Here is a 24,716-nt window from a genome sequence, read left to right as displayed (position 1 = left end):
GCACTTTTTTGTTTAAATTTCTTAATAAACAAGCCTCCTCGAAAAGACGAGGTCAAACCGCGGAGATGGGGGGGGGGATACTTTTTTCGGCACAACACCTAGCCGTTGAAACCGTTAACATCGAGCCCTCATTTTAGGTAGGTTTCAATGTAGCCAGACGGAAATTTTAATGCAAAGCAACAAAACCATGAAAAATTAAACCATTGGTCAGGCATCGACTCTGAAACAAATGCAGCTCGAACGCTTTTGTGTCCGGCGAGCGGCGCAGTTCAGCCGGACCGGACTGCCCGAACCACCTCCCGGAGATTAGCCACACAAGCTAACACCCAATTGCACTGCTTCCTGTCGTCTGCGGAGTTTAACAAACTACGTGAGGCAACTACGCGAGGCTCGTTTCCCTCACTAAGCAAGGTGTTACTAAGACGGCAATACCAAAAGGGTTTAAAAACGCATTTTAAAAGAGAGTTCTCATGATGCCAGCGTCCATTCGGCCTTGCTAGCCGCCGCTGACTTTCAGTGTTTCCTCCACTGCCTACATTTTCGTCATAGTCGCTTTTATTTATCCATTTATTTTTACTAAGGTAAAGCTCTGGCTTCACGTCTTTGATAAACCTTACCTTGAGCTGTTGAGTCGGCGCCGCGGGTATTTAACGAGGTGGTATCTGCAGGCATCAAACTTTTTTTTTTTGGGTCGCCGGCTTTCGAGCAGCAAATAGGGGCGGAGGCGGGAACACGGCCACCCTAAATAAACTAATCAGACCTCGGCCAATCAGCTGACACGTTCGGCCTTCCACCCCCCCACCGGGAAAAAAATCAACAATTACGTCCAATTAATTTCACGCAGCTGCAGTTTTGGCTCAACGTGAACCAACGTAAATACCATATAAGGCGAGAAAACTCCGGAAAAAGGGGCCGGAATGGCTAAAGCTAATTTATGGCAAGCCGGTTAATCATATAATAGTCAGTCAGGCCCTCCAATGCAGACATTCACAATGTAATGGGCTTTGAAGCTTTAAATGCCACAAATACAGTATTTTTATGAAAAATGAACATTACAGATGTTGTTACTTTAAGAAACTCCCATTTCGGATGACTGCACTCCAACTTTGTAGTCATAAGTTTTGTATAAGATAAAAAAGTGAAAAGCTGTCTATCTCTTTTAATGTCCAGGAAATAACCTAACTAGGAAAATGTCATTAGGGATATCCACACTTTAAACAGCACTTTCCAAAATTAGCCAATAAAATAATAGAACTATAGACATATATCAAAGCATAAATAAGTTGATGGGATAAAATTAAACTACAAAGAAGTGCATTTTAGCAATCCGAAGTAAAAAAAAAAACCCAAAAGCTTTATTCCAAACATCAGCAATGTTTATTCTGAACAGGAAGAATGTACGTGTAGATATGTGGTGCCGACGGCCCAAAACACACAAAGGGGAGAATGACGTTACTGGTCCTAAGAATGACGACGTTACTGAGTTTTTAAATAATCGTTTGTAAATACTAAGATAAGATAAGAAAGCCCATCTAAACATCAGAAATGTTGTGGAGAGGGTTTTTCACTATAGGAAGAACGGATTCATAGATATTTGCAAGACAGCCATTAAATTTTAACACAACCACCCAAAGCTTTTCAGATCCCTCAGTTTGACTGAACACAACCGAAGACGCAGGGACCGAGACACGTAATCTCTGTCTCATTTTAGATGGCGTTAACTCCGACTACTACCAATGTCATTTTGAACCTAGATGAACCCTAGGAATGAAAGCATTAATGAAGCAATTACAGGAAGAGCTGTTGGTTGATTGTATGCTACAACGGCCTGCCATACACGCCCCTCTGCACCTGCAGTGTCCCTCCGGGTGATCAAGGGGGGGCAAACAAATGAGCCTCATCCACTTCTTTACAGTAATCCACGTTAAAGCTCGCCTGCTTACGCTTTACATTTCCCCAGAACGCTCTCAGCTTCTGTCATATTTTTAACCAATAAAATAAATGTGTTTTAGGTTCAAAAGTCAACCTGCCTCAGTAAAAAGTAGGCTTCTCTTTGGTACCTTATTAAAAACGTGCATGTATTATTATTATTATTATTATTTGTTTTATTAAAACAGAAGACCTGCCCATTGCACATTCACACCTGCGTGGAAAATCAGTAATAGCCTAAGAAAATATGCCTATGAAAGCAGAACTTGAGCAAGCAGCTCAACATGTCTAACCTATATATCATTGTTTCTGTCAGAGCCACACACTCCCCAACCACGGCGGCTGTTTTACGTCTAAAGATGGAATAAAACAAAGTAATTCGTTCCGCTACTGTTCACGTTTTTCCACACAAAATTTTAAAAAGTGACGAGAAATTTCACATGTGGTTAGTTGCCGGGCTTGATTTTAACTGCAAATGTGAATTCTTTTCAGAAGCTGTAAAAAAAGGAACATTTTTTACCAAATTATTAAGCCTGTAGGTGCAGCAAAACAACAAACTATGCGTTTGTAGGTCTACGGAGGCCCGTGTGCCAGCACATGGCACGGATAATGTCTGAAAATTGGAGTCCGTGTACAGCTCAGAGTTGGAAAATGTTACCATGAACGCACCACGGAGACTTCCCCGTCGCGTCTGCCTGCCTGCCTGCCTGCCTGCCTGCCTGCCTGCATGCAATAAGATAAAGCTGAGGCTGGATGCATGATCTGTTCCAGCAGGAAAATAAATAAATAAAGAAATGCAATCAAAACAACAGGCCATTATGTCGATTAAAAAAAAGTGAATGTGTAGAAGATATCTTACCGTTTCTATATATGAAAGTTAGGGACGTCCTGAGGGCAAAACAATCTCTGAATGAGCTCGTAAGGAAAAAGGGACGAATTCCGCTTTTTTTTCTTAGTTCAAACTCAGAAACATAAAAAAACGCCAAACACAAGGTAGAAAATGAAGAAATTAAATATTTATTAAATCAAAAACACACACAAAATGAGTTCCCTTTCAGCAAATAATGCATGAAACCGAAAAGAAAAAAAGGGAAACAGAAAAATAAGCAACAACAACAACAGAAGGAAGAAAAGGAACCAAACAAATAATAATAACAATAATAATAATAAAAATAAAAAAAAGCCGGCTTCTGCCTGTCTGGCTCTTTACAGGTGCGCCACACAAATACGCGACATCACTGAGTGGAAACCAAAGCGAGGAAGAGGAGGAGGTGGTTGTCTTTAGGAGGAAGATAGTCCTGCCGCCGGAATATATAGGGCCGCGTCACGGCGCGCCCGCGTATCCGTCCGCACTCTCCGCGTTTCATCCATTCAGCCTACACACGGACGCGGAAGCACACCGCAGAGGCGGCTTCGTGCGCACGCGGGCTCTCCAACGCCATTGGCTCCCGAGGGCTCCTCGCGCCCGGCTCGCTCGGCTCTCCTGGATCGCGAAGATTCGTCCCCGCAGCAGTCACTCAAAGCGACCGAGTATTTTTTATTTTTTTATTTTTTTTTTATCTAAATATGGCATTTGATGTCAAATATCGGCCTGCCGAGACACGGTTTGTTTTTTTTTTCGGGTGGGGAGTAAAAAAAAAATAAAATAAAAAAAACAGGTCTGAGAGCGTTAACGCCACATTTTAGCCTCCTGTTTAGGGTCGTTTTTAGCTCCACGTGGTGCGTTCAAGTGCTGCTATTCGCTCGTTTTATCATAACCGAGGGTTTTATTTTAACCTCTCTGACGCAAAAAAAAAAATAAAATAATAGGTCACCGTCACTTTCCTGTCTTTCTCTTGGTTCACGTTTTTTGCAGCACTCCTGTCCTTTCTCAAGATCATTTATCAGCACAAATAAAAGAAGAAGACGAAGAAGAAGAAGACTAAACCAGCGTGTGGCCGTGCTGCTTTCAGCACCACAGACAGCTCCGGATGTTCTCCCACTGTCTGTAAACTCCGGTCAATAATCAGTCCTCCATAGTCCAGAAACAAAAAGGTGGGCGTTCATTTGGGATCTCCCCCTGGTCTCGGCTACAATTACTGGAAGGTGGCGCAAGATGAGCTAAACTGAAGCTATTCCACGCACAGGAGTGTGAAACTAAGATCAGCTTATGGCCGTTTTGGTCACATTTTGAAACTAAGGTTGTGTGCAATCTGTTAAGTGCTCGAAGCATGTGTTGTGAACGATCTCCAGCTACTACCACACCAAATCTTAGCTCAATATTTACAGGATTGACTGAGTTAGACGTATTTCTGCGTTTCCTAAGTTCAGTTGGGTGTGGCGGCCATCTTCAAATGGGTTGACTCCAAAACTTAATCAGTTGTAGATGTACATCCAGCCATTACTTCCTGAGAGTTTCTTTAAAACCAACCCAGTGGTTCATGGGATATTTTGCTAACAGACGGACATAGTCGACTGCAATAGCTAATGGCAACATTTTAAAGCAAGATGTGATGCACTCTGTTAATGCTTCAAGTATGAGTTGAGGGTAACTCTTAGCTACTACCACGCAGAATTTTAGCTCAATATCTATAAAATCAACTGAGTTACAGCCATTTCTGCGTTTTCTAAGATCAGTTGGCTGTGGCGGCCATCTTTAATTGAATTATTTCCAAAAGTTATTCAGTTGCAGATGTTCATCCAATAATTACTTCCTGAGAGTTTCATTAAAATCAACCCAGTGGTTTATAAGATATTTTGCTAACAGACATAAGGTCAACTGCAATGGTCAATGGCAACGTTTTAGACAAAGATCTCAAGCAATCAGTGCTCAGAATACTTGTTAGAGATGATTTTCAGCTCACATCACAACAGATTTTAGTTTAGTATTTGCAAAGTTGACCGAGTTGTAGTCATTGTTGTGTTTACATTGGCTGATTAGCTGTGGTGGCCATCTTGAATCAGGTTGACTCCAAAAGTTAATCAGCTGTAGATGTACATGTAATGATTACTTTCTGAAGGTTTCATTGAAACCTATTCACCGGTTTAAGAGATATTTTGCTAACAGATGTAAAAATGTATATGCACAAGCAACAACATTATCACCCACCTGCATGTCTTAAATCACTGCAGTACACTGCAAGACCACTTACAGCAGGAATCTTCAACAAAATATTACAGTAATCACTGGGCTAACCTCCGCGAGCGATTCGCTTCTGGAGTCAAACCAATTTAAGATGCCCATCGCAGCAAACATAGAAACGGCTACAACTCGGTCAATTTTACACACACCGAGCTAAAATTTGGCGTGGCAGTAGCCGAGCGTCATCCCCAACTCCTACTCCGAGCGCTAACAGCTCGTATGAGATCTCTGTTTAAAACTTTGGCACGAAAGGTGGTGGTCGACGTGCATTCCTTGAAAGAATACTAGTTTCTGTCTGACGTTAATTTGCCACATTTAGAAGCCCAGTTTAGGAGTCTTTATGTGCATCCAATTCAACAATTAGCTCAAAAATTAGGATCAAGACCTCACTGTGGATCATTAAACACCCAGTAAGTTGTCCTTAAATGATCTCCAGGAGTCAAATTCAATGGGAATGACTGGTAATGCCACATTTTTAAAAAATATAAACAGGAGCCCGAAATGGTTTTAAGTTATTTAACTGTTCCAGATGCATTTATGTTGTCAACGTGGTGTAGTTTAATTGGCCTATTAGCAATCTTCATGTACGTAAACAAGCAATAATTGGGGTCACAGTCTGCCACAGAAATTACACAAACTGTAGGAACCACCGACTTATTCCCATAAACGTTTGGCAAAACGGTGCTTAAAAATGAGATTTTTTTTTTTTTTCTTAACAAACGTCTGAGGAACAAAGATAAAACCACACAAGAACATTAGTGCAAGCTCGTTGTCACCATGTTTAATTGAAATTATTAAAGGCTTTAACATTTAAATGCATTTAGACTCAGAGTTGCGTACAGAACGTGTTTTCCCGATTTAACTGCAGCTCCTAAAGACGACTCATTGTAAATGGAGATGGATGCATGGTTTTACGTCCGCGCGCTGATTCTGGAGTCCAGTCACAAGTGGGGGAACTAATAAATGCAAATTAGAAACATGTTGTTTAAAATATATATATATATATATATATATATTTAATTTAATAAATTGTCTGGACTCTCGCTGAGAGAGAGGAGAAAAGTGGCGACACAGAAACCTAAAGTGTTGAAAAGGAAATTTTGCCTTAGGTGTCGTTCCCCTCGAAGAGTTCCTCGCGGCTGGAAAACAGACAAAACGTGGCTGGTGGTCGTTTGGCTGCGCTGGAGGCACGGCTCATCTAAAAAGAAAAAAAAGAAAAGAATTAAGTGGATATTAAAGGATCAGAGTACTTGATATTTAAAAACAGACAGTTCAGATCTTTTAAAGTGTAGAAAGTCAATGAACAATAACTATCTTAGCTGTCACAGATAGCTCTTTGAACAAATTCATTGTAGAGAAAACAAACAAATAATAATTTTTTTTTTTCTTTCCCTGACTGGACTGACGAGCTAACAACTAATCTGAGCGAGGCCAAAACCAAAGTGAATTATGGCCATATTAACATAGCCAGCTAGCTGTAGCACTTCCTGTGTAGCCAGGAAATCCTCCAGCAGTCATATCAGAATTTTTTTTTTCCAAAATAGTCACATAATCTGAAGCTAACCCTGGTGTAAAGATCTGTAAAATCCTGTTTACATGAACCGCATTGACATTTTAGAGATGGGAGTTGTTTGAAGACGGCAGCGATCTCCACTCTGTGCTCAGACTAGCCGTTAGCTCATCAGTCTTTTACTCCAAGTTGCCGTTCAAAGAGCTATCTCACCAGCTGCTCAAGGATCGGATGGCTCTACATCCACAACTGAATAACTTTTGGAGTCAAACTCATTCAAGATGGCCGCCGCAGCTTTGTGACCTTAGCAGACTCAAAATGGTGACAACTCTATCAATTTTACAGCTAATGAGCTAAAAGTTGGCATGGTATTAGCCGAGAGTCATTCCCAACACATAGTCTAAACTCCACATATTGCATTATATTTTTGTTGAAAACTTTGGCATTGACTTACACAGTCAACCTAGTTTGTCTGTTAGCAAAATATCTAATGAACTATTGGATGGACTTTTCAAATGAAATTTTCAGAAAGAAATGACTAGATGTACATCTACAACTGATCAATGTTTGGAGTCAATTCAATTCAAGATGGCTGCCACACCTAATTAGCTTTAGTGAACACAAATATGGCTACAACTCAGTCAGTTTGACAGATATTGAGCTAATGTTTGGTGTGGCACCGGTGCCGGTCTCCAGCGATCATTGCGCAAGAGGCGGGGTCCGCCCTGGACAGGTCACTAATGAAAGTGGACAAAAAACAAAAGCAGTACAGGAACATATACGGTGCATTGCCTTGCATTTTTTTTTATTTTTGCCCCTGAAGCTTTGCTCAGTTCCCTCTTTCAGAGCCTCTCCCCTTCACGTTAAATACCCAGAGACAGCATCGCAGCCTAAGCAGTCAATCATTCTCATTTGGGATTGAGCAAATAGCCCATGAGCACTTGCTGAGCAGTGAGGTATCAAACACCGCTGCGCTGCTCAGGAGAATTCCCCGCGCGGCAGCCAAGGAAACAATCATTAGCAAGAAAAAAAAAAAAAAAAAATCTTACCAGACTCCTGCAGCTTTGGTCCAGCACTGTCTTCCTGTCAGGCCCTCGCAGCATGCTCCTGGCCAACCTTCACCGTATTATACCCAGGGAGCCGTAAGGAATCAGACGTCTTCCATTCCCACCAAGGAGAGCAGCCATATTACAAAGCACCCTCTGGGTTGAAAGATTAATTAGAGCTGACAAATCACATACTATTGGAAGCAGGCCCGATACATCATACAAAGATGGCTCACATGAAACAAATGAAAGTGATTCAGTGTGTCCAAGAGGCCCAAAATACTCCTCTCAGTCCTGTTGAATTATGGTTAGCACATTGTCCCCCACCCCTGTGAATAAAGTATTCAACCAGGAGTTCTTGGCTCACAGTCATGCTAATGCGTTAAGTGTATTCTCCTTCGTACATTCTCTCAAGCAGCAGCTGTTCCTCTGGTAGGTTTGGTACCACTTTAGCTGCTGCTTTGAACTGAACCTTCTGTTCTTGTTTGCTCTTACCAAAAAAAAAAAAAAAAACTAGTGTGTGTGTCAAACCACTTCCTGGATGCATGTGCCATGGGCTTGGCCTTAAAAGGACACTGCTGAAATACAGAGCAAACCCTTGAGAGGTTTTATTGAACAGAATAGCAAAACGGAAACTACTTTTCAAACGTAAATAGGTAAAAAGTGTTAAAAAAGAAAACTGAGACGATATAAATACAGCACAGTTGTTTGCACTTTTATCACCCGCTGCCAAAAGGTGAAAGTGGACAGTAATGTTTTTGCCTGGGTTTCTGTGTCTGTTTGTATAATACCTTACAAACTACTGAATAAATTTTAATGAAACGTCCAGAAAGTAATCACTGGACTTGCATCTACAGCTGTTTCACTTTTGGAGTCGGATTGATTTAAGATGGCTGCCACAGCCAACTGAACTTCAAAACAACACATAAAAAAAATGGGCTGTAACTCAGTCAGCTGTACAGCTATGAAGGTAAAATCTGGTCTGGTAGTAGCTGAGAGTTATTCCAAACACATACAAACTTCTGTATTTTTAGACCCGTTTTAGGTTAAAAAGTAAGGTTATAAATGTAACAAGTCAAAGGATTTTGCCTTGTGTTTGTGATCATGTAAAGATCTGGGTTTGGCTCATTTTTGGAAACCAACAAGGGTCTAGCTTTCCTTGTCAGAATGTGCGTATCGCCCGCCGCCTTTCATGGCAGATATTTAAACTAAAATCCTCTTGTGATGAGATTGGACGGAGTCACAGCCGTTGAAATGATCTCGTACGTGCCGGTTGCTGCTTTCAGCCATAAATAAATCTTAAAAAAACGTGTAATATGTAACTCCCCTGGAGAACATGCAGTTCAGTGCTGAGGTCGTGAACCCAGTCTATCTTATGATACAATATAATATAATACGACTAAATATAAATCAATATGATAGAAGATACTCAGTCATTTGGGAAAATCTGTCTTGGACTCATTAGCCGCCTTTACAAAACACAAGAACAACAACAATAAAAAAACGAATAAAGTCATCTTAACAATATAAACACAGTCCATTCACATTTTTAATAAAGGTATATAAATATGCACACAAAAAGAAAACCAATAAAAAGACAAATGAATAAAAACAACCACACTGAACAGCTTTTGTTAAATAGGAGACATAATTCAAACCCATCTCGACCTGTTTCAATGGTAAAATTAGACACCCCTAAATGTAGCTGTGTAAGACGTAACGTGTAAAATCTTAATATAACACGTTCTTTTCCCTGCGGTTTGAGCCAATTTCATTTTACTTTTGTATTTCTTTAACGTGCGGCTTTAATTTGTTCAACTTCAGTTGTACATTTGACCTCTTTCCAATCTGAAACCATCCTGACGAACATTCGGCGACAGACGCAAACTCAAGAGTCTCAGCGAACGCCGCTTCGTTTTCACCCCGGACTCACTAGCGCAGGAAGGCAGGCCGCGCCACCGCCGAATAAGCGCTGCCCTGGCGTGAGTCACGAAACACTCCCACTTCGGCCCTCTCTTACTATTTCGCCCCTCTCATCTAATCTCCGCTTACTGATAATCAGTGGGACCGATCCGCCGGGTCCCATTTCCTGTTTCGAAATGTCAAGGGTGTGTTCTCTTGACCACCCTCCAACCCACCCCACGCGCCCTCCCCGCACACTTTCTGGCAACCGGCAGGCGGCTGAGAGGTCCGGCCGTTTTATCGCACCCGGACACTCTGCCTCTGCGACGCCGGCAAAGGACTAAGATGTCAATAGCGGCTCCTTTGAGACATTATTGGACACTGCGCTGGAGCCTTTTGTGTGACGACGGTCCCAGTGTTGCATGGAGGTGATTATTATTGCTCCCTGCTGTCGGTGGATAAAAAAACGTGCCAAGATGAGCCCTCGGAAAGGCTGCAAAAGAAGATAATAAGGAAAACGGCTCTGAAAAAAATCTCTTTGTGCATTTCCACAGATAACTGCAGAGGCACAATCAGAGAAGACTACAGTGAAGGTTCTGTATTTTATTGGGAAGCTTTATGGACTCAAATATCCCTCTACAGACTTTAATTACGGGCCGTTTCTTTTGCAGTGCTGTGCATTAGTTTTAGGCAGGTGTTAGGGGCTGAAAATGACGCGAAAATGAAACGGAAACAACCGTAATGGCGCTTAAAAAAACAAAAACAACAACAACTGAGGAACAGTGAGCGTCTGCTATCAAGGGAAGGTTGCAGGGGGGGACCGTTTCAGGCCACAGCTCAGACACCCATGGAAAAAACTGAGCACAGCTACAAGACACAAAGTAGTGAAGTGACATCCGCCAGGTCTTTCCGAGGCCAAGATTTCGAACCAGACAGGAGTTTAAAGACGGGCTGTTCCTTTGAAGAACCCCGCAGGAAGAAGAAACGCCACAGACACAGTGGTCAGCCAAGAAAATTTACTGCACCGGATGAAAGACACAATATGCTTTTTTTTTTGGTTCCCCTCAAAGGCAGAAGATTTGAAGGGGAAAAAAACGATCTGCGGGACAGAGGTAGAATAGAAAAGTCGGGCCAGAAATGGGCTTCATGTAAAAACCGTGGCAACGAGGCCAAGCGACTCAACTTCCCCACGAAGACACAAAGACTGGGGAGCAGAGAAATACCGATGAGACATTTATCACAAAACGTTTATAGACATGCTAACGTGTAGCTTAAAAGAAATGAAGCAGCCTCTGCGGGTCTGAGATCATATCCATGTTTTTGTACATGACGCTCGTGCATGATGTCACCGACTGGGGGCCATCCAATATGAGTCCTGCCGGGAAGCCTGCGCTCCCACTGTGACTCTTAAGGCCGGGTAATATAAGGCTGCGTGAAGTCATTGCAGGAACACAGGGCTCATGAAGACAAAAATGGCATCATGATACAACAGCACATCACAACATGATGAGGGATCTGAGCTTTACTGAACGACAATAGTCTTGTTCATTCATTTACAGTATTATGTACTGGGTTTTAACCAACTATAATTTCTTTATGTTTTGGTTTTTAACCACCTAAAACGTTCAACAGATTTTATGCTTTATGACATTTCTTCAAAGTTTTTCTATGGACTTTGGCTAATTTTTCACTTACTTGACAACATGACAAAATATTCTGCTGATTACACCTAAAGTATTTCAGAAACGAGTAAAAAGACCTACTGGACTTGAGAGTCGACAAGTTTTTAGCGTATAGCTCTGTCAGAATTATCTTAATGGTGCAAAAATACCACATTATGTCTGTCAAACTGTGTTAACTTTGGTGTTTTCCAAATATTGAAAAAAATGGGAACATATTGTGTTTTCGTGGCAGACTACCAGTAAAGCTACAAGCTGATTAGTAACTAACTAACTAACTAACTAACTAACTAAAGAGTCCAAAGTTACTAGCTACTGCGTAACTAGCTTGTAACTTTACTTTGTCACTATTAGTAACATAACTTTGGAAACATTAGCTAGTTACTAGCTAAAACATCAATCTAAAATTTAAATTTAATACTACATATCTTGTATAGTTGTTGCATTTTATTACATCTAGTAGTAACTTTTACTAGCTAGCTGCTAATAACCATGTTTGCAATTTACCATTGTTACTTGCCAGGTAGTGACAGTATATATTTACTAGCTAAAAATGATATTCAAAAATTATAATTAACTGTGTTACTATCAAGTATGTTTTTCATACTTTGTTTTTAATAGTTGCAAATTGTTGCTATATAGCTAGTAACTTTGTTCCCTGTTTAACTTCATTATTAGCTACTAGTTAGTTAAACATCAACTTAAAATTTGATGTTATCCTTGTAACTAGCGAGTTCATGTAATTTTTATACTTTGATACTATTAGCAACTTTAATTTTGCAACTAGCAAGCATTTCTTTTGTATTTTGGTAATATTATCGGTACTTCTGTTACTGGTTTGCTAACTTTTTCAACTTTAACTAGTTGCTAGCTAAATATCCCATTTAAAAAGCGGTCTTTGCCAAGTTGTCTGTTATGTGCAAACACATGGTTCATCCTGAGTTTCCCTTTTGCTGCCTAAACGACTCATCGGTCGTGCTTAAGTAGCCTAACGTATAACAAACATTCATCTGAAGATAGTCAAGTACTATTGGGAATTGAGGGATACTTTAAAACCTTTGGACAAGACAGTATTTTGACATGGCTCCATGTCAGAATCTATAAGGTAAAATGGGATTCACTGTACAGTCTAGTAAATGTCCTCAGGTGAAATATTCACAGCTCTTTATGAAACATTTTGACTGAAAGCCAACAACAGCTGAAGGCATTCCCGAGTGGCCAAATGAATACAAATGAATGAAACCAGCTGTGCTTTCTTAAGCCATGATCTTGAAAAAAAGCTATGCATTCAAATGAATTACACTGATGGAGGAAACTTTATTGGTATTCCATTTCTTTTCTTTTCTTACCGCCTTTCAGACGAACCAAATCAACAGAAGTCATTTTGTCTCCCAAGTAAGAGCAAAGCAGCACTTTTATTGAAAATCTGCTCTAGTGTGATTTAAAAAAAAGGCCCTTAAAGCAACTAAAACCAAATAAAACCTGAAAACAAATTCTTTCATCTCGATCCTCGGGGGAAATACCGCTTGTGGTGGAGCCGAGTGAGGTTTCGGATCTCTGGGAAAATAGGGCATGAAATCCCAATTAGATGTGTCAAGAGCCGAAGAAAATTTCAATGCTGCCTTCCTTTTTTTTTTTTTTACACTTGGAGACACAGAGAAGTGCTTGACCACCCGGTGCCTTCCTCTCCCGCTGAAATCGCCTGGTATAAACAGGCTGATTGGAGAGCGGGATGGACAGCGCCGGGCCCCATCTCCTTGGGGCCGTGCGAAGAGCGAGGCGAGCAGGTGCAGGTGAGACAAGGATCGATTTAGTTGTCTGCAGATAAAATAAGAAATCAAGAGTTTTTTTTTTTTTTTGTGTGGCGCCGCTCCCTGACAAGCCTTCAGAGGGTCCGGTAGATCAGAGGAGGGAATTTCCCAGAAAACAAACAAGGGGCATCATTAAACGGCTTTCATTCGTAAGTGGAATTTGATCTCTGCCTCCCTTTTAAATCTCAGAAGAAGAGGTTGTGTCTGAGATCTGGCGCAATTGAAAGCCAATTGTCCCTTCAGTCTTCGAAGTCGGAACACAAGGAATGTGCCAACTGTTGAGAGAGAAATTGCTCGGCTTTAAAGTTCCTTTTTCGTCCGTGCATCCACAACCTTAGTGCACATTTCCAATAGGCCTACAACACTTAAAAGAAACAGTTCAGACCAGTGGTTATTGAGATTTTTTGCTAGACAAAGATTTGGTGCAATCTGTTAGCGCTCCGAATATGTGTTGGGGATCCGCCTCAGCTACTCCCACACTGAATTTAAGGCCAAAATCTGTAAAACTGACTGAGTTATGAGTTAGTGTTTTTAAGGTCAGTTGGCTGTGGCAGCCATCTTGAATTTAATTCACTTTAAAAGCTTATCAGTTGTAGGTACACTAAATGATTACTTTCTGCAAGTTTCATTACAGTTTCTTCAGTGGTTCATGAGATATTTTGGTAACAGACAGACACAAACATCGTCTGCCTACGTCTCTGTGGCTGCAGGCCAAAACAACTCCAGCCTCTGAAATGTCATACCAGTCCATGAAAATGCAGTTTTATAAACCTTTACAAAATGTTGGTTTTCCATTGCATGGGTATTTTAGCAAAAGTGCCCCAGGCTGCATCGAATGTGATACAGCTAGCTGCTGCCGCTCTATGCGCTTACAAAGAAGAAACCGAATTCAAAGAGTTTGGTTTAGTTTTGGACTTTTGGCTTAGCCATTAGCTAATCCATCTAGTCAGAAATAAACTCTGTTTCTCCAAACTGAGGTCAATCAAAGAGCTATCTACAACAGGTAAGATACTATTTGTTCATCCCCTACAAAAGCGAGCAGTGATATTTTAGTTCTCGTTAAACGGCACAGGCTTCGCCGACACCGTCGCTGCACGCTTGAAACTGTAAACACGGGTCAAACGAACAGGTGGGAAGTTAATCACGAGGCAATTTACTACAGGTTCCTTTAAGCTCATTAAACAAATTCTTTCTCAATACTCTAATGAATAGAACAATTCATTAAAAAGACATTTGTTCACAGCTACCACCCCGGCTGACAAAACACAGGTCAATTTGCAGTCTGTTTTTTTATTTTTTTCAAACTTGTGTTTACCGGTGACACACGGCACAGCCAGCCCCCCTGTATTATTTTACCCTCCAATCAATTACAATAAGAAAAAAAAAAAAAAAATCAATCCAGGAAAATAAGGGACACATAGCACCACAGAGGGTGATTTACTTTGACTTTATTAAGGCTTAAAAGCATGGAAAAACCCATTGTGGAGGAGGCACAGGCATGATTAGCTGCGGTTGTCGTCAGGCGAAATCCATTTTCGCCTTCGGCTCCTTTTGTTGTGATGTTTTGACAGTTTCCATGTAAAAGCCCCGAACTGCGGCTTCACAAACAAACTGAAAATGTGTTTCTATTACAAAGTAAAAGCTACAAATGAATCCAAAATGCTTTGGAGTGAAACAGGCTTTGAGAGGTGACAATTTTTTTTTTTTTTTTACCCCGCGTTTTCAGAAAAAGCGTACTTGGGTGCAATTTTTTGAGACACTTCACTTGAAAATCTAGACTGAATTCTACTTCTTCTTCTTTTTTTTCTGACTAACTGCAATTCTTCAGCTAAAAATATTAGGCTAATGACAAAAATCTTTATACAAAAAGCTGCAATTCATGCAACTTACAATACAGCCTCACTGTAATGTGGTATGTTGGTCAGAAGTGCAAAATGGCCACAATTTATAAGCTCCTACCAAATTTGAGCTCCATGTGACACAATGTCTCATAAAGTTCTTCCATTTTAATGATGCCGTCACTTGTGGTAACTAGCTGGTTTGGTTTAAACCAGTGGTTCCCAGTGGGAAGTGGGAATTTTTTCCGCTGATCTTAAAACATGAAAGGAAATGAAAAATGACAGCTAAAAAGCTTAGTCTCAGTGTAAATGTTAGAAAAGAAAAAAACACTGGGCACAAATGGGCAAGATTAGTAAAATGTTTGTTGAGTCATTTTCGTCGTCATTCTGCCCTTGTTTAATTGGCTCCGTGTTGACTGTTGTGTAATCCAACCGGTGCTGCTTGCAGTCACAAGTCTTTGCCAAATAGTAAAGTTTACAAAAACAACAACCTTGATTTAGACTCAAAAAATGTACAGTTACGGTTACAGATTTATAAACTCATTGTTGCTTTTGTGACCTAAAGTGAAACGAGGCAGCATTTTGTTCAGTCATCATTTAAAAAAAAACTTTAAATTGGAATTAAATGCAGACATAATGGAGCTCATGTTTTCTAATATAAGAGAGCTACCAGGAAATACTCCACAAGGAAAACATACAGAGCTTGCTTCAAATGATAAATCCTTGGTTTTTCTTTTTGATTGTGAGCCTTCATTTAAAGCTAACATTGCTACTTTGGTAGCCAAAGTCAAACTGAAGCTGGGTTCTCACTCAGTTGGGAAGATCCTAATACAAGCTACCTCATACCTTTACTTGATTAAGGTGATTTGCTGTATTTGAAATGTCTCCAGCTCTCGGACACTGTCTGCCACATCGCCCTGAGGTCCATCACTCATCGCTGTGTACACTAAATCAGGCCGGTCTTCTCTGAGTGAACGAATGCAGGTATACGCACCGGATGACTAATTTACAAAGCCCTACTGGGCTTAGTTCCATCCAATCTGTGCCCTTTTCTACAAAGAGCTAACAGTCCTACGCTCAAACAACGTCGTCCATGAATCAGTTCCTCGTGTCGGAACCGAATTAGGGGAACGCTGAGGAGGCAACACCCTACAGGCTGATCTGAAGTTGCCAGAACTTGTTTCTCTTTTGGAGCTTTTTTGTTCTATCCTGAAAGGCAGAGCCACTGAGACCTTTGAATGTCAAGTACGCTTTTTTAACCATTCCCACTCCCTAACCTCGAAAACCACTTGTGCGGGTAAAACAATTGTGCGTTCCATCCCTTTACATTTCACATTCAACAAATACGTTGACGAGCAATTCCATTTTTTTCCCAACAATGCAACGTTAACAGGCCGAATCGATAGGTTTAATATAAATATATTGAACAATTCCACTGGACTGAGTAGTACCATTTTCTTTTTCTTACTTTTGTCGCCTTTATCTGATTGAAATAAGCCCCTTGTTATTTCTCAAGGTCTTGTTGAACTTCTGCCACAACAGTTGCACATAATTGCAATTTATTATGCATTAGACAAATCTAGAGTCAGGACTTTGCAGCACTCCACATGAAGAGCCATTGGTTTTTTTTTTTCTTTCTTAAATTAAAGAGATGATTTTATTAGGAAGCAAAGAGTGAGGAATAATAATGTCATAAACTCAGGTCAAACAAACAGCTGATGGGATGTTTAATTATTCAGCTGTGGCAGTTTGCGGAGATAATGACTTCTCCGACCTAATGAATTTAACTAAAGGGGGAATGTGATAAATCCTATTTTGATTCACCGTCTGAGGTACGATTCTGCCGTGCAGTGCTACCGTAGTGCATCACCACATTTAATTGCTTCCACCCAAAGAAATATTTGTACAAAGTAGATAGCCAAGCTTTACAGGGAAGATAAATTGATCAGGTATCTCATCAATTATTTCTCTATTTATCCAAGTGAAAACACGTTCACAGAGGACAAAGAGGACTCGCTCACTTATTCAGCAAAGTGTTTCTCCGAGGCCTTGAGTAAAGTTAAAATATGTCTATTTCAGTTGTTGTACAGAACTTAGAGTAATTTAAAAAAAAAGCAAAAATAAAAATAAAGACTACGCTTTTAGCCACTTTTCTTTATGTTCAGCCTTCTGTTTTTTAATTGTTCTACTTATACCTTAATTAAAAAGGTACAATTATGTTTAGCATTTGGCAAAAATGAGAGTAGAAATGGCGGAAGATATAATTTTAGGCGAAACTAGACACAGGGAAAAATAAAAGCCAAGCTCAAAGTAAACACAAACTCAAGCTGGGTTCTGAATTAACCCATTCGGGACGTCAGTGTATAATGCCTCGATGTGGCCGTTTAGTTTGCGATCAAACACCTGCTCTAAAGTGAGTTTCACGTGGGCCACTAACTTCTCCTTACCCCCTTTATCCTGCACAGAAAACCTTGATGCCTTTTGACACCAAGGCTACGTTGAAGGCAAAAATGGCCCAAATCTGATTTTTTTTTTTTACTATATTTGTCCCATTTCCGATGTTTTTAATGACAGTCAGGATATAGCAAATCCGACCCAGGTCATTTTCATATCTAGTACTAAGTCAGATACATAATCAATGTTTTTCAAAACAACCTCAGTCTGAATGCTCATGCCGAATATCACTTTACTCCTACATCACTGAAGTAGGGGTATGTGGATCGACCTAAATGTTGATATTATCTATACAAACGTCATGCAGTTTAAAGCTCGAAACTTTGCATGTCTTCAGCTACAGAATAGAAGTCCACTTGCTTCATTTGTCTTTTTTCCTCTTCAGATTTGCCATGTCCTGGATGACTCGGAATCTACTCGATTGTATTGATACCAGCACAATGGGATCGATCTCGCAGATCCATTCTTTTCAATAAGCTGTTCAAAAGGGCCAATCCTTTGAACGGTTATTCACATGTGGCGTAGTACAGCCGTACGTCACTACACACAGTTGTACGGCTTACGGCGGTACCACGTGACTTGTCAAGCATGCAGCCCCCCCGCCATCCTGAGCGCATGTTCACCGATCGCAACACCTGCTGAGCTCCGCCCCTTTGCCTGTTCTTCGTCTCAGTAGAATAGCAAAGGAGAACCATGTGTGTGTCTGTACCTGTGGAAGAAATCACAAAGAGTGGGTCAAAAAAAAAATGAACAGTTTTTCAGTCTGTGACTCGGTTTCGTTTGTTCACTTTAAAGAGCTGTACAAAAGATTTGAATCGTTCTGAACGTCACACCTCTAATCCATACTTGAGTTTGGTTCTACTTTTAGTGCACAGCTCCCATTCCAGAAGTGAAAAGTATTTTTTTCCCCCCTTTATGGTCTCAGCTCACGCTCCTGTCCTTATTACTTTATTTCAAGCTGAAGGCCCAGGAGTAAACATGTAAACACACGAGCTTGCTAGCTAGTTGGAATTACTTTCCAGTGAATTTCCTGATTAATGAAGCTAACTAGTTAGCCAGAAACCTTGTCCTTTCTTGTGCATTGTACTGTTCTTATTATTACCTCCACACTTGAAAATAAGACAAAATCTTTAGCCAGCTCACTAGAAATCTTAATGGCTTCAAGTAAGATGGAGTATATGGGGGGGAAAAACAAATGCACAAGAGCTTACTAAGTTGCTGAGGTCACTTTTCAGTGAGTTAGTAAGCTGGCAGAGAAGTATCTGTTTACTTTAATCAGGAAGCTGTTTTTTTTTCTTCTTTGGATACCTTGAACAGTTGCATTCGTCATTTAGCTCATAATATTTACTGACTTAAGGTTTTTAGTCAAGTGACGGACCAATCAACTAACTCGGCTGTACCAAAAATCATGCAGCTGGTTTGCAGGTGAAACAAAAACATCCAAGAATTTCCCTGTGACATCGTTTACTCTACCTCTTTGGTAAATCGGAGACATTTGGGTGTCAGTTAAAATAAGAAAAGAACAAAAAAATCTTTTAAAATTATAATTTAAAAATGGAACATCCAAGCAGGAAGACTTTCTCGATCGTTTTAAGAGCTGCAGACAATGTTCGTGGGCGCCTGTGTGTGTGTGATTACATGGAGCTCAATTAATGTCGACCCAGGGGACAGCTCAATCGCAGAGACAAACAATCCCTCAACATAAGTCTACGTGACCGGCAACCAGTGGTTCATCTTAACTCCATTGATTGACTTCAACAGGTTCGGAGTGGTGGGCCTTGAAGACATCCACTTGAAGCTCTCAGGTAAGTTGGAAGAAAGGAGCTGAATTTTTTTTTTGCGAGGGAACTCATAAAAGGAGGTTTATATTCAATTACTTGATGACGAATATGGGGTGGATCTTAAAAAATGTGAGAAAAGTCAAGATTTCTGTTCAAATTCTTAACACTTCGCCAACTACCGTCATCTTGAGCCCAGTGCTAAGACCTCTAAATAGGAGCTTCTTTTTCAATGTTACATTTAACACAATTTTCCATCGGCATCGCCTCGTGTACGCCATAGTATCATCGCAGACTCTCATACAGCATTAAATATACTTGTGCTCACATTAAAAAAAGACGAGGACGGCACTGCAAACCCATTTGAATCATCACTTCTTTTTTTTTTTCCCCTCTCGTCTCTTGTCTCATGAATCTACAAACTATCCTTTTAAAAGTTTAACAATCTAAGGATATTATAAAGATATCTTATTTAAAATGGAAGCATAATTGGATCTGAGATTACGTGCTCCCTGATATGCTGCGNCTCCCGACACTGAAATATCAGAAGCGGCCTTCAGCTCTCAAAGTGGCTTTTATGTCATTTTGCGATGATACGGCTAATACGGTGCGCTTAATAGGCGGATCACAACGGGCGTAATCCCGCGTTCGGAAGACTACCTCCCCGTGGCACACTTTTAATAAAGAGGCCCGTGCCTCCCAACAGATGAAATGCTTCGGTCGCTTTGATTTGTTGTGACTGAGACTGAGATTGAACAGTAAAAACTGTGACAGCCGCAGAAAAGGCAATTGTCCTCCTGCCTGCTTGTAGGCAGCAGTTTAAGGAAAAATGCCTATTTTGGGAATTGTGCTTTTAGGAATCCTAAAAGGGACAATTTCCTCAACTAGAGCATCGAGTTTAAAGAGAAGGAGATTCTTCACAACAAGAAAAGGTTATATTTTTAATTCTCTCTGCCTAGCTAATGCCCAATTTGAATAAACCTTTTTTCTGTAATACAGCAGCTGATTCTTTGTTGCCATTGGTAACCTCTTTAGTACAACCACTTGCAGCCCAATTAAGTGAATGTTAATTCCTAATGCTCATATTTTGAGCCAAGCCTCACAAAACGTAATTTAGAGCTGCTTGGCACATTGCTTGTGCTCCTCGCAGCCTCTCTGCCCTCCTGAGAGGGAGAAGACGGGCATTTTTCAGCAAAATCAAAATCAATAGCTATCTAAAGGAGGCGAATCTCACAACATTAATCTCCCGGATCCACCGGTGATTCTCGCTGTCATTAATCAATGCTTTAAACCGGAGAAATTTGGCAATTAATCTTTAATTCTCTAATGGAGAATACACACACACACACACACGCACACGAGTGAAAAAAAAAAAGAAAAAAAGAAGGCAGCAGTGAACAGAGAGGCTGGGTTATGCCGGCTTGGAGCTTATTCAATACAAGACTAATGAGGTCTATTATGAGTCAGAGCTGGTCTTTTTTGAAGCAGCTGAGTGTGCAGGAAGAGGGCTTGTGAAGTGGAGGGTGCAAGTCATTATGCTCTATATTTTGCAAAATGTTCAATTGTGAGGGAAGATGACTTCAATAAGAATGGCTCAGCTGGTACCAACGGAGATTATCTGTCCCTGAAAAAAAAAGCAGCCAAGCTTAAAGACCATCACATGTCCAGTGGCATTTGATGAACTTAGGATGAACTTCATTACAGTCTTTCAAGTTTTCTTTTGTGAGTGTGTGTGTGCGTGCGCGTGATTTGGCGGTGCTTTCGCTGGCTTAAGTTAATGAATAATCTATTACGTTGTCCAAAGGAAGCCCACGGAGTTCTTTCCAGATGAGACGCGCAGTTCACTCTGCATTTGGGTAAGCTTTATCAAACAGGTGAATCCACCGTGGCACCTGCTGAGCGAGAGCCCGAACACGAGAGGAACAGGGGAAGAAATCAGTCAAGCCTGTCGCATTGACCTACTTGACAGTGGTGAGCTGAACGGTAAGAGCTTTCGAAGTCGATGCCTGACTTTTTTTCTCTTTCCACCCCCTCTGCTTGCTATTCTAACCGAGTTTCTTTCTACGTTTCATGTGTTGTGCAAATCAAGCATTTGATTTAGAGTCTGATTCGGTAACAAAACTCCTATTTTGTTATCGTCCAAAAGCCGGAGCGATAATGTTTTTGCCTGTGTTTTCGTTTGTGTTACAACAGATACCTCATGGACCACTGGACGAATTTTAATTAAACTCCCATAAAGTAATCACTGGATGTAGATCTACAACTGATTAACTTTCGAATTGTCAAACTCATTTAATATTGCTGCCACAGCTAAGCAACTCTAGCAAACACAAAAAATGGCTATAAGTCAGTCATTTTTACAGAAACTGAGCTGAAATTTGGTGTGATAATAGCTAAGAGTCATCCTCATCACATAACTCTCAGCCATATCTGATTGAGTGAGATCTGTTTCTAAAACTTTGCCATCATCTATTAGGTTTAACTTAATTAGGTAAAATTACCCAGATACCACTGAATAGATTTTAATGAAATGTTCAGAAACCAAACATTACGTCTACATCTACAACTGATTAATATTTGGAGTCAATCCAATTCAAGATGGCAGGCAGATAACTGACATTAGAGATCACGAAAATGTCAATAACTTAGCCAGTTCTGTAAGTATTAGCCTAAATATTTGTATGGTAGCAGCTGAGACTGCTCCCCAGCACACACTAAGCACCAAACATTTCACAAAACCTTTACTTAAAATATTTCTTTTAACCATTGGCATCAACCCTGTTTCTCTGTTAGCAATATATATCTCATGAAACACTGAACCAGTTTGAATGAAACTCTCAAAGTAATTGTTGGATGTGCATCTACAACTGATCAGTTTGGAGTCCTTAATATTCAAGATGGCTGCAGTATAATTCTGACTGGATTGATGACCTAACAGCTAGTCTGAACAAAGCCAAGACCAACGTGGATTGCTGCCATCTTAAAACAACTTCAGTTTAGAAATGTCGTGGCGATTTATGCAAAAGCCATTTTGTAAACATTCAGACTGTCAACTGTCAGCAGCTTCACATTAGATGGTTATTCCGGCAGAAATATTATGATATCACTGCCAGAAGTGCCCCAGGCTGCAATCAAAAGTGCTACAGCTAGCTACTATTGGTGCTATTTGCAGTTAACACATAACTATATGATTCTACGTAAATAACTGTGTAATACAAATATGTGAATCATGCAGTCTCTATGCACAAGAGCCAACTAGGCCAGGGGTGTCCAATCCTGGTCCTCGAGGGCCACCATCCTGCATGTTTTACTTGTTTCTCTGCTCCAACACACCTGATTTGAATCAATGGGTGATTAACAGGCTTCTGCAGAACAGAAAGAGGTAATTTAACCACTGAATCAGGTGTGTTGGAGCAGGGAAACAAGGAAAACATGCAGGATAGTAGCCCTCGAGGACCAGGATTGGACACCCCTGAACTAGGCACAAAGTACATTAGAAATTACAAATCAAAGCCCGTTTTGCTGTATTTTTCAATACAAAAAGCATTAAAAAGCATGCTTGTTTATTTCCTAGTTACATGTTGATCCACCTCAATTTTTGCACCACAACTTTTATCAAAGACAATCAATCCATTTTCGTACTGTAGCTTTTTTGATGTCTTCCTGGTTTATTGCGTATTTGACGCTAACGTGTGCAGATACGACCCAATAAACGGCATGCTGAAGCTGTTCCTAAATATCTTTGCGTAACAGTGCAGTGCATTTGTAAAAAAAGGAAACAAATGTTCTAAAAATGCAGATATTGTGTGCAAACCCCCCCTAGCTTGCCACAGAAAACGCTCCCCAATGAACAACAGTTAAGTCAAGCCACTGCAATCTTGAAGAAAACCGAAGCTGTTCAAAGAACTTTAGGTAAGATATCAATTGTGCATAGACCTTCTACACAACCCTGCTTTAAAAGGGTTTAGCAGAAAACACTTTAGATGGCACTAAAGCAAATAAGCTAATTTACCTACATTACAGCACCATTATCGTGCCAGTTGCCATTGCTGCAATCAACTGAACAATCTGATTCAACCTCATATAGACCTATATTAATCCTCATCATAACAAGCCTGGAATATTGCACAGTGCCACTTGTTAAAAAAACTCACGCTGTCACTAAATATACAGTAGCCATGTTACCGACTAAAAGCCCCGTTAAATAAACATTTGAGCTGAACGTATGAAAAAGGAGGAGAAGTTTGCTCGGCTCTACCTGGATAACAACATGTACATGTGTGACACAGTTTGCAGAGCAATTTCTCAATCCCTGTGATGTGCGAGTGAGTAAGTGTCGAGGCAGCGGAGGTGGGAGTTGAATCCTACAGTTTGTTTGCGTTTCATGTTACTTTGGGAATTCTCGCTGAAAGGGTGACATTTATGAGTCTCACAGAAGCCAGATTCGACAGAAAAGAGCTGTTAAAGAAGAAGTTTTGCTTCCAGCGAGTTTGCCTGTGGTTTTTTTTTTTCATTCTTATCCATTTTTACTGGTGTAACGAGAGTGAATTTGTTGGTAGAACATGCCAAAAAGAATAGGATAATGGTTAAGAGAAGACTGATGATAAAAAAGTGCAGAATATCCTAATTAGTGGAGGTTCTTTCATTTAATTTGATTTATTCCAATGCAGGAACTTAGGATTTGTCACTTTATGGGTTATTTTATATTCATTCCTATCATAGACATTTCTTAATAACTAGACACAGTTATGTAACGTGGAAGTTGAAGCCAAAATGGAGCAAGCACCTCCTTGTGGCTGGCTGCAGAACAAGTTTAAGTCCATATAAACAAATGGGACTAATAACTAAAAATTCACCTTAGATATTTTTCCAGGTGTTTACTTCTTTTTTATTTGCTTAGTTCCTACCTTGCTGTTATATGTTAAAACAATCTAATATTTTTAGTTGTAGTTAGTTATTTGATGCCCATAAACCCCATAATTGTGCATGGGCGAGTAGGCGGGGCTTAAGTTCCTGCATCCCTACCACACAGACTCTGGCTTCAAAAATACAACGTGGCAGAGCCCGTAAACCGGGAAAATTTGGCACCAATTTTAAACAATAGGATCTTGCAAAACACACTGGGATGGGGGCAACTTGAGGCTACTGAAGAAACACTACATATTGAAGTCAAGTTATGTCAATTTGTGATTTTAGTAGGTGACAGTTTTATTTACTAAAAATTACTTGGTTAAAAACTAAAAGCTGCAGCTGTCCAGTGGTGATGTGTTTAGCACCAGCACATACACTTGTGAATGTGTGGGTTTTTCTCACATAGTCCAAAATCATGTAAATGTAAACAACGTTAAATTGAGACTGTATGCGTGGGTGTTTGTCGTGTGTTTCTGTGTTGGCCTTGTGATGGACTGTCCAGTGTAACGTAATGTTATGCATATAACTACTGTTCCCTGAAGGAGAGGAACGAGGTACAACATATGTACTATGGGATATCATGCTCCCGCGTGTCCTGGCTAAAGACACCTTTAATCACGCCTTTAGGCAAATGACGTGATGACGACAAGTGACAGGCCCCGCCTGCACTATGTAACCGTCCGTCATCACAGTCATTCCTCAGTTCAATAGCCGCTCTTCACCGAGCCCAGCTGAGC

At 40.4% G+C, this 24,716-nt stretch overlaps 1 protein-coding gene and 1 long non-coding RNA gene across 6 annotated transcripts in view; both read right to left on the bottom strand.

The window, feature by feature from the left end:
• The window catches only part of elavl2 (ELAV like neuron-specific RNA binding protein 2), a 221,214-nt gene that overhangs the window by 37,208 nt on the left and 159,290 nt on the right, over positions 1–24,716 (bottom strand). For 2 of the 4 annotated variants that reach the window (XM_017414444.3, XM_037976429.1), the window contains exon 1: positions 618–747. The exons of 1 other annotated variant lie outside the window; for it this stretch is intronic. The gene's annotated coding sequence lies outside the window, so the exon portion shown is untranslated. Of the gene's footprint in view, positions 1–617; positions 748–2,788; positions 3,401–24,716 lie in introns of those variants that run through there. One more of the 4 variants, XM_017414443.3, reaches the window with a different exon arrangement.
• Positions 5,810–8,437, bottom strand: LOC112450446. 2 transcript variants are annotated; one of them, XR_003039078.2, is made up of 3 exons: positions 7,610–8,437; positions 6,129–6,248; positions 5,810–6,006 (listed from the first exon to the last, which is right to left on the bottom strand). It is a non-coding gene; the product is annotated as an uncharacterized LOC112450446 (long non-coding RNA). The 2 variants fall into 2 exon arrangements; XR_005233365.1 differs by having other exon boundaries at positions 5,810–6,248.

The sequence above is a fragment of the Kryptolebias marmoratus genome, linkage group LG7 (assembly GCF_001649575.2).
Source record: "Kryptolebias marmoratus isolate JLee-2015 linkage group LG7, ASM164957v2, whole genome shotgun sequence".
Classification (NCBI taxonomy): Eukaryota; Metazoa; Chordata; class Actinopteri; order Cyprinodontiformes; family Rivulidae; genus Kryptolebias; species Kryptolebias marmoratus.
Note: the sequence above shows the minus strand (reverse complement) of the source record. Positions and strands in the feature narration are given on the sequence as shown.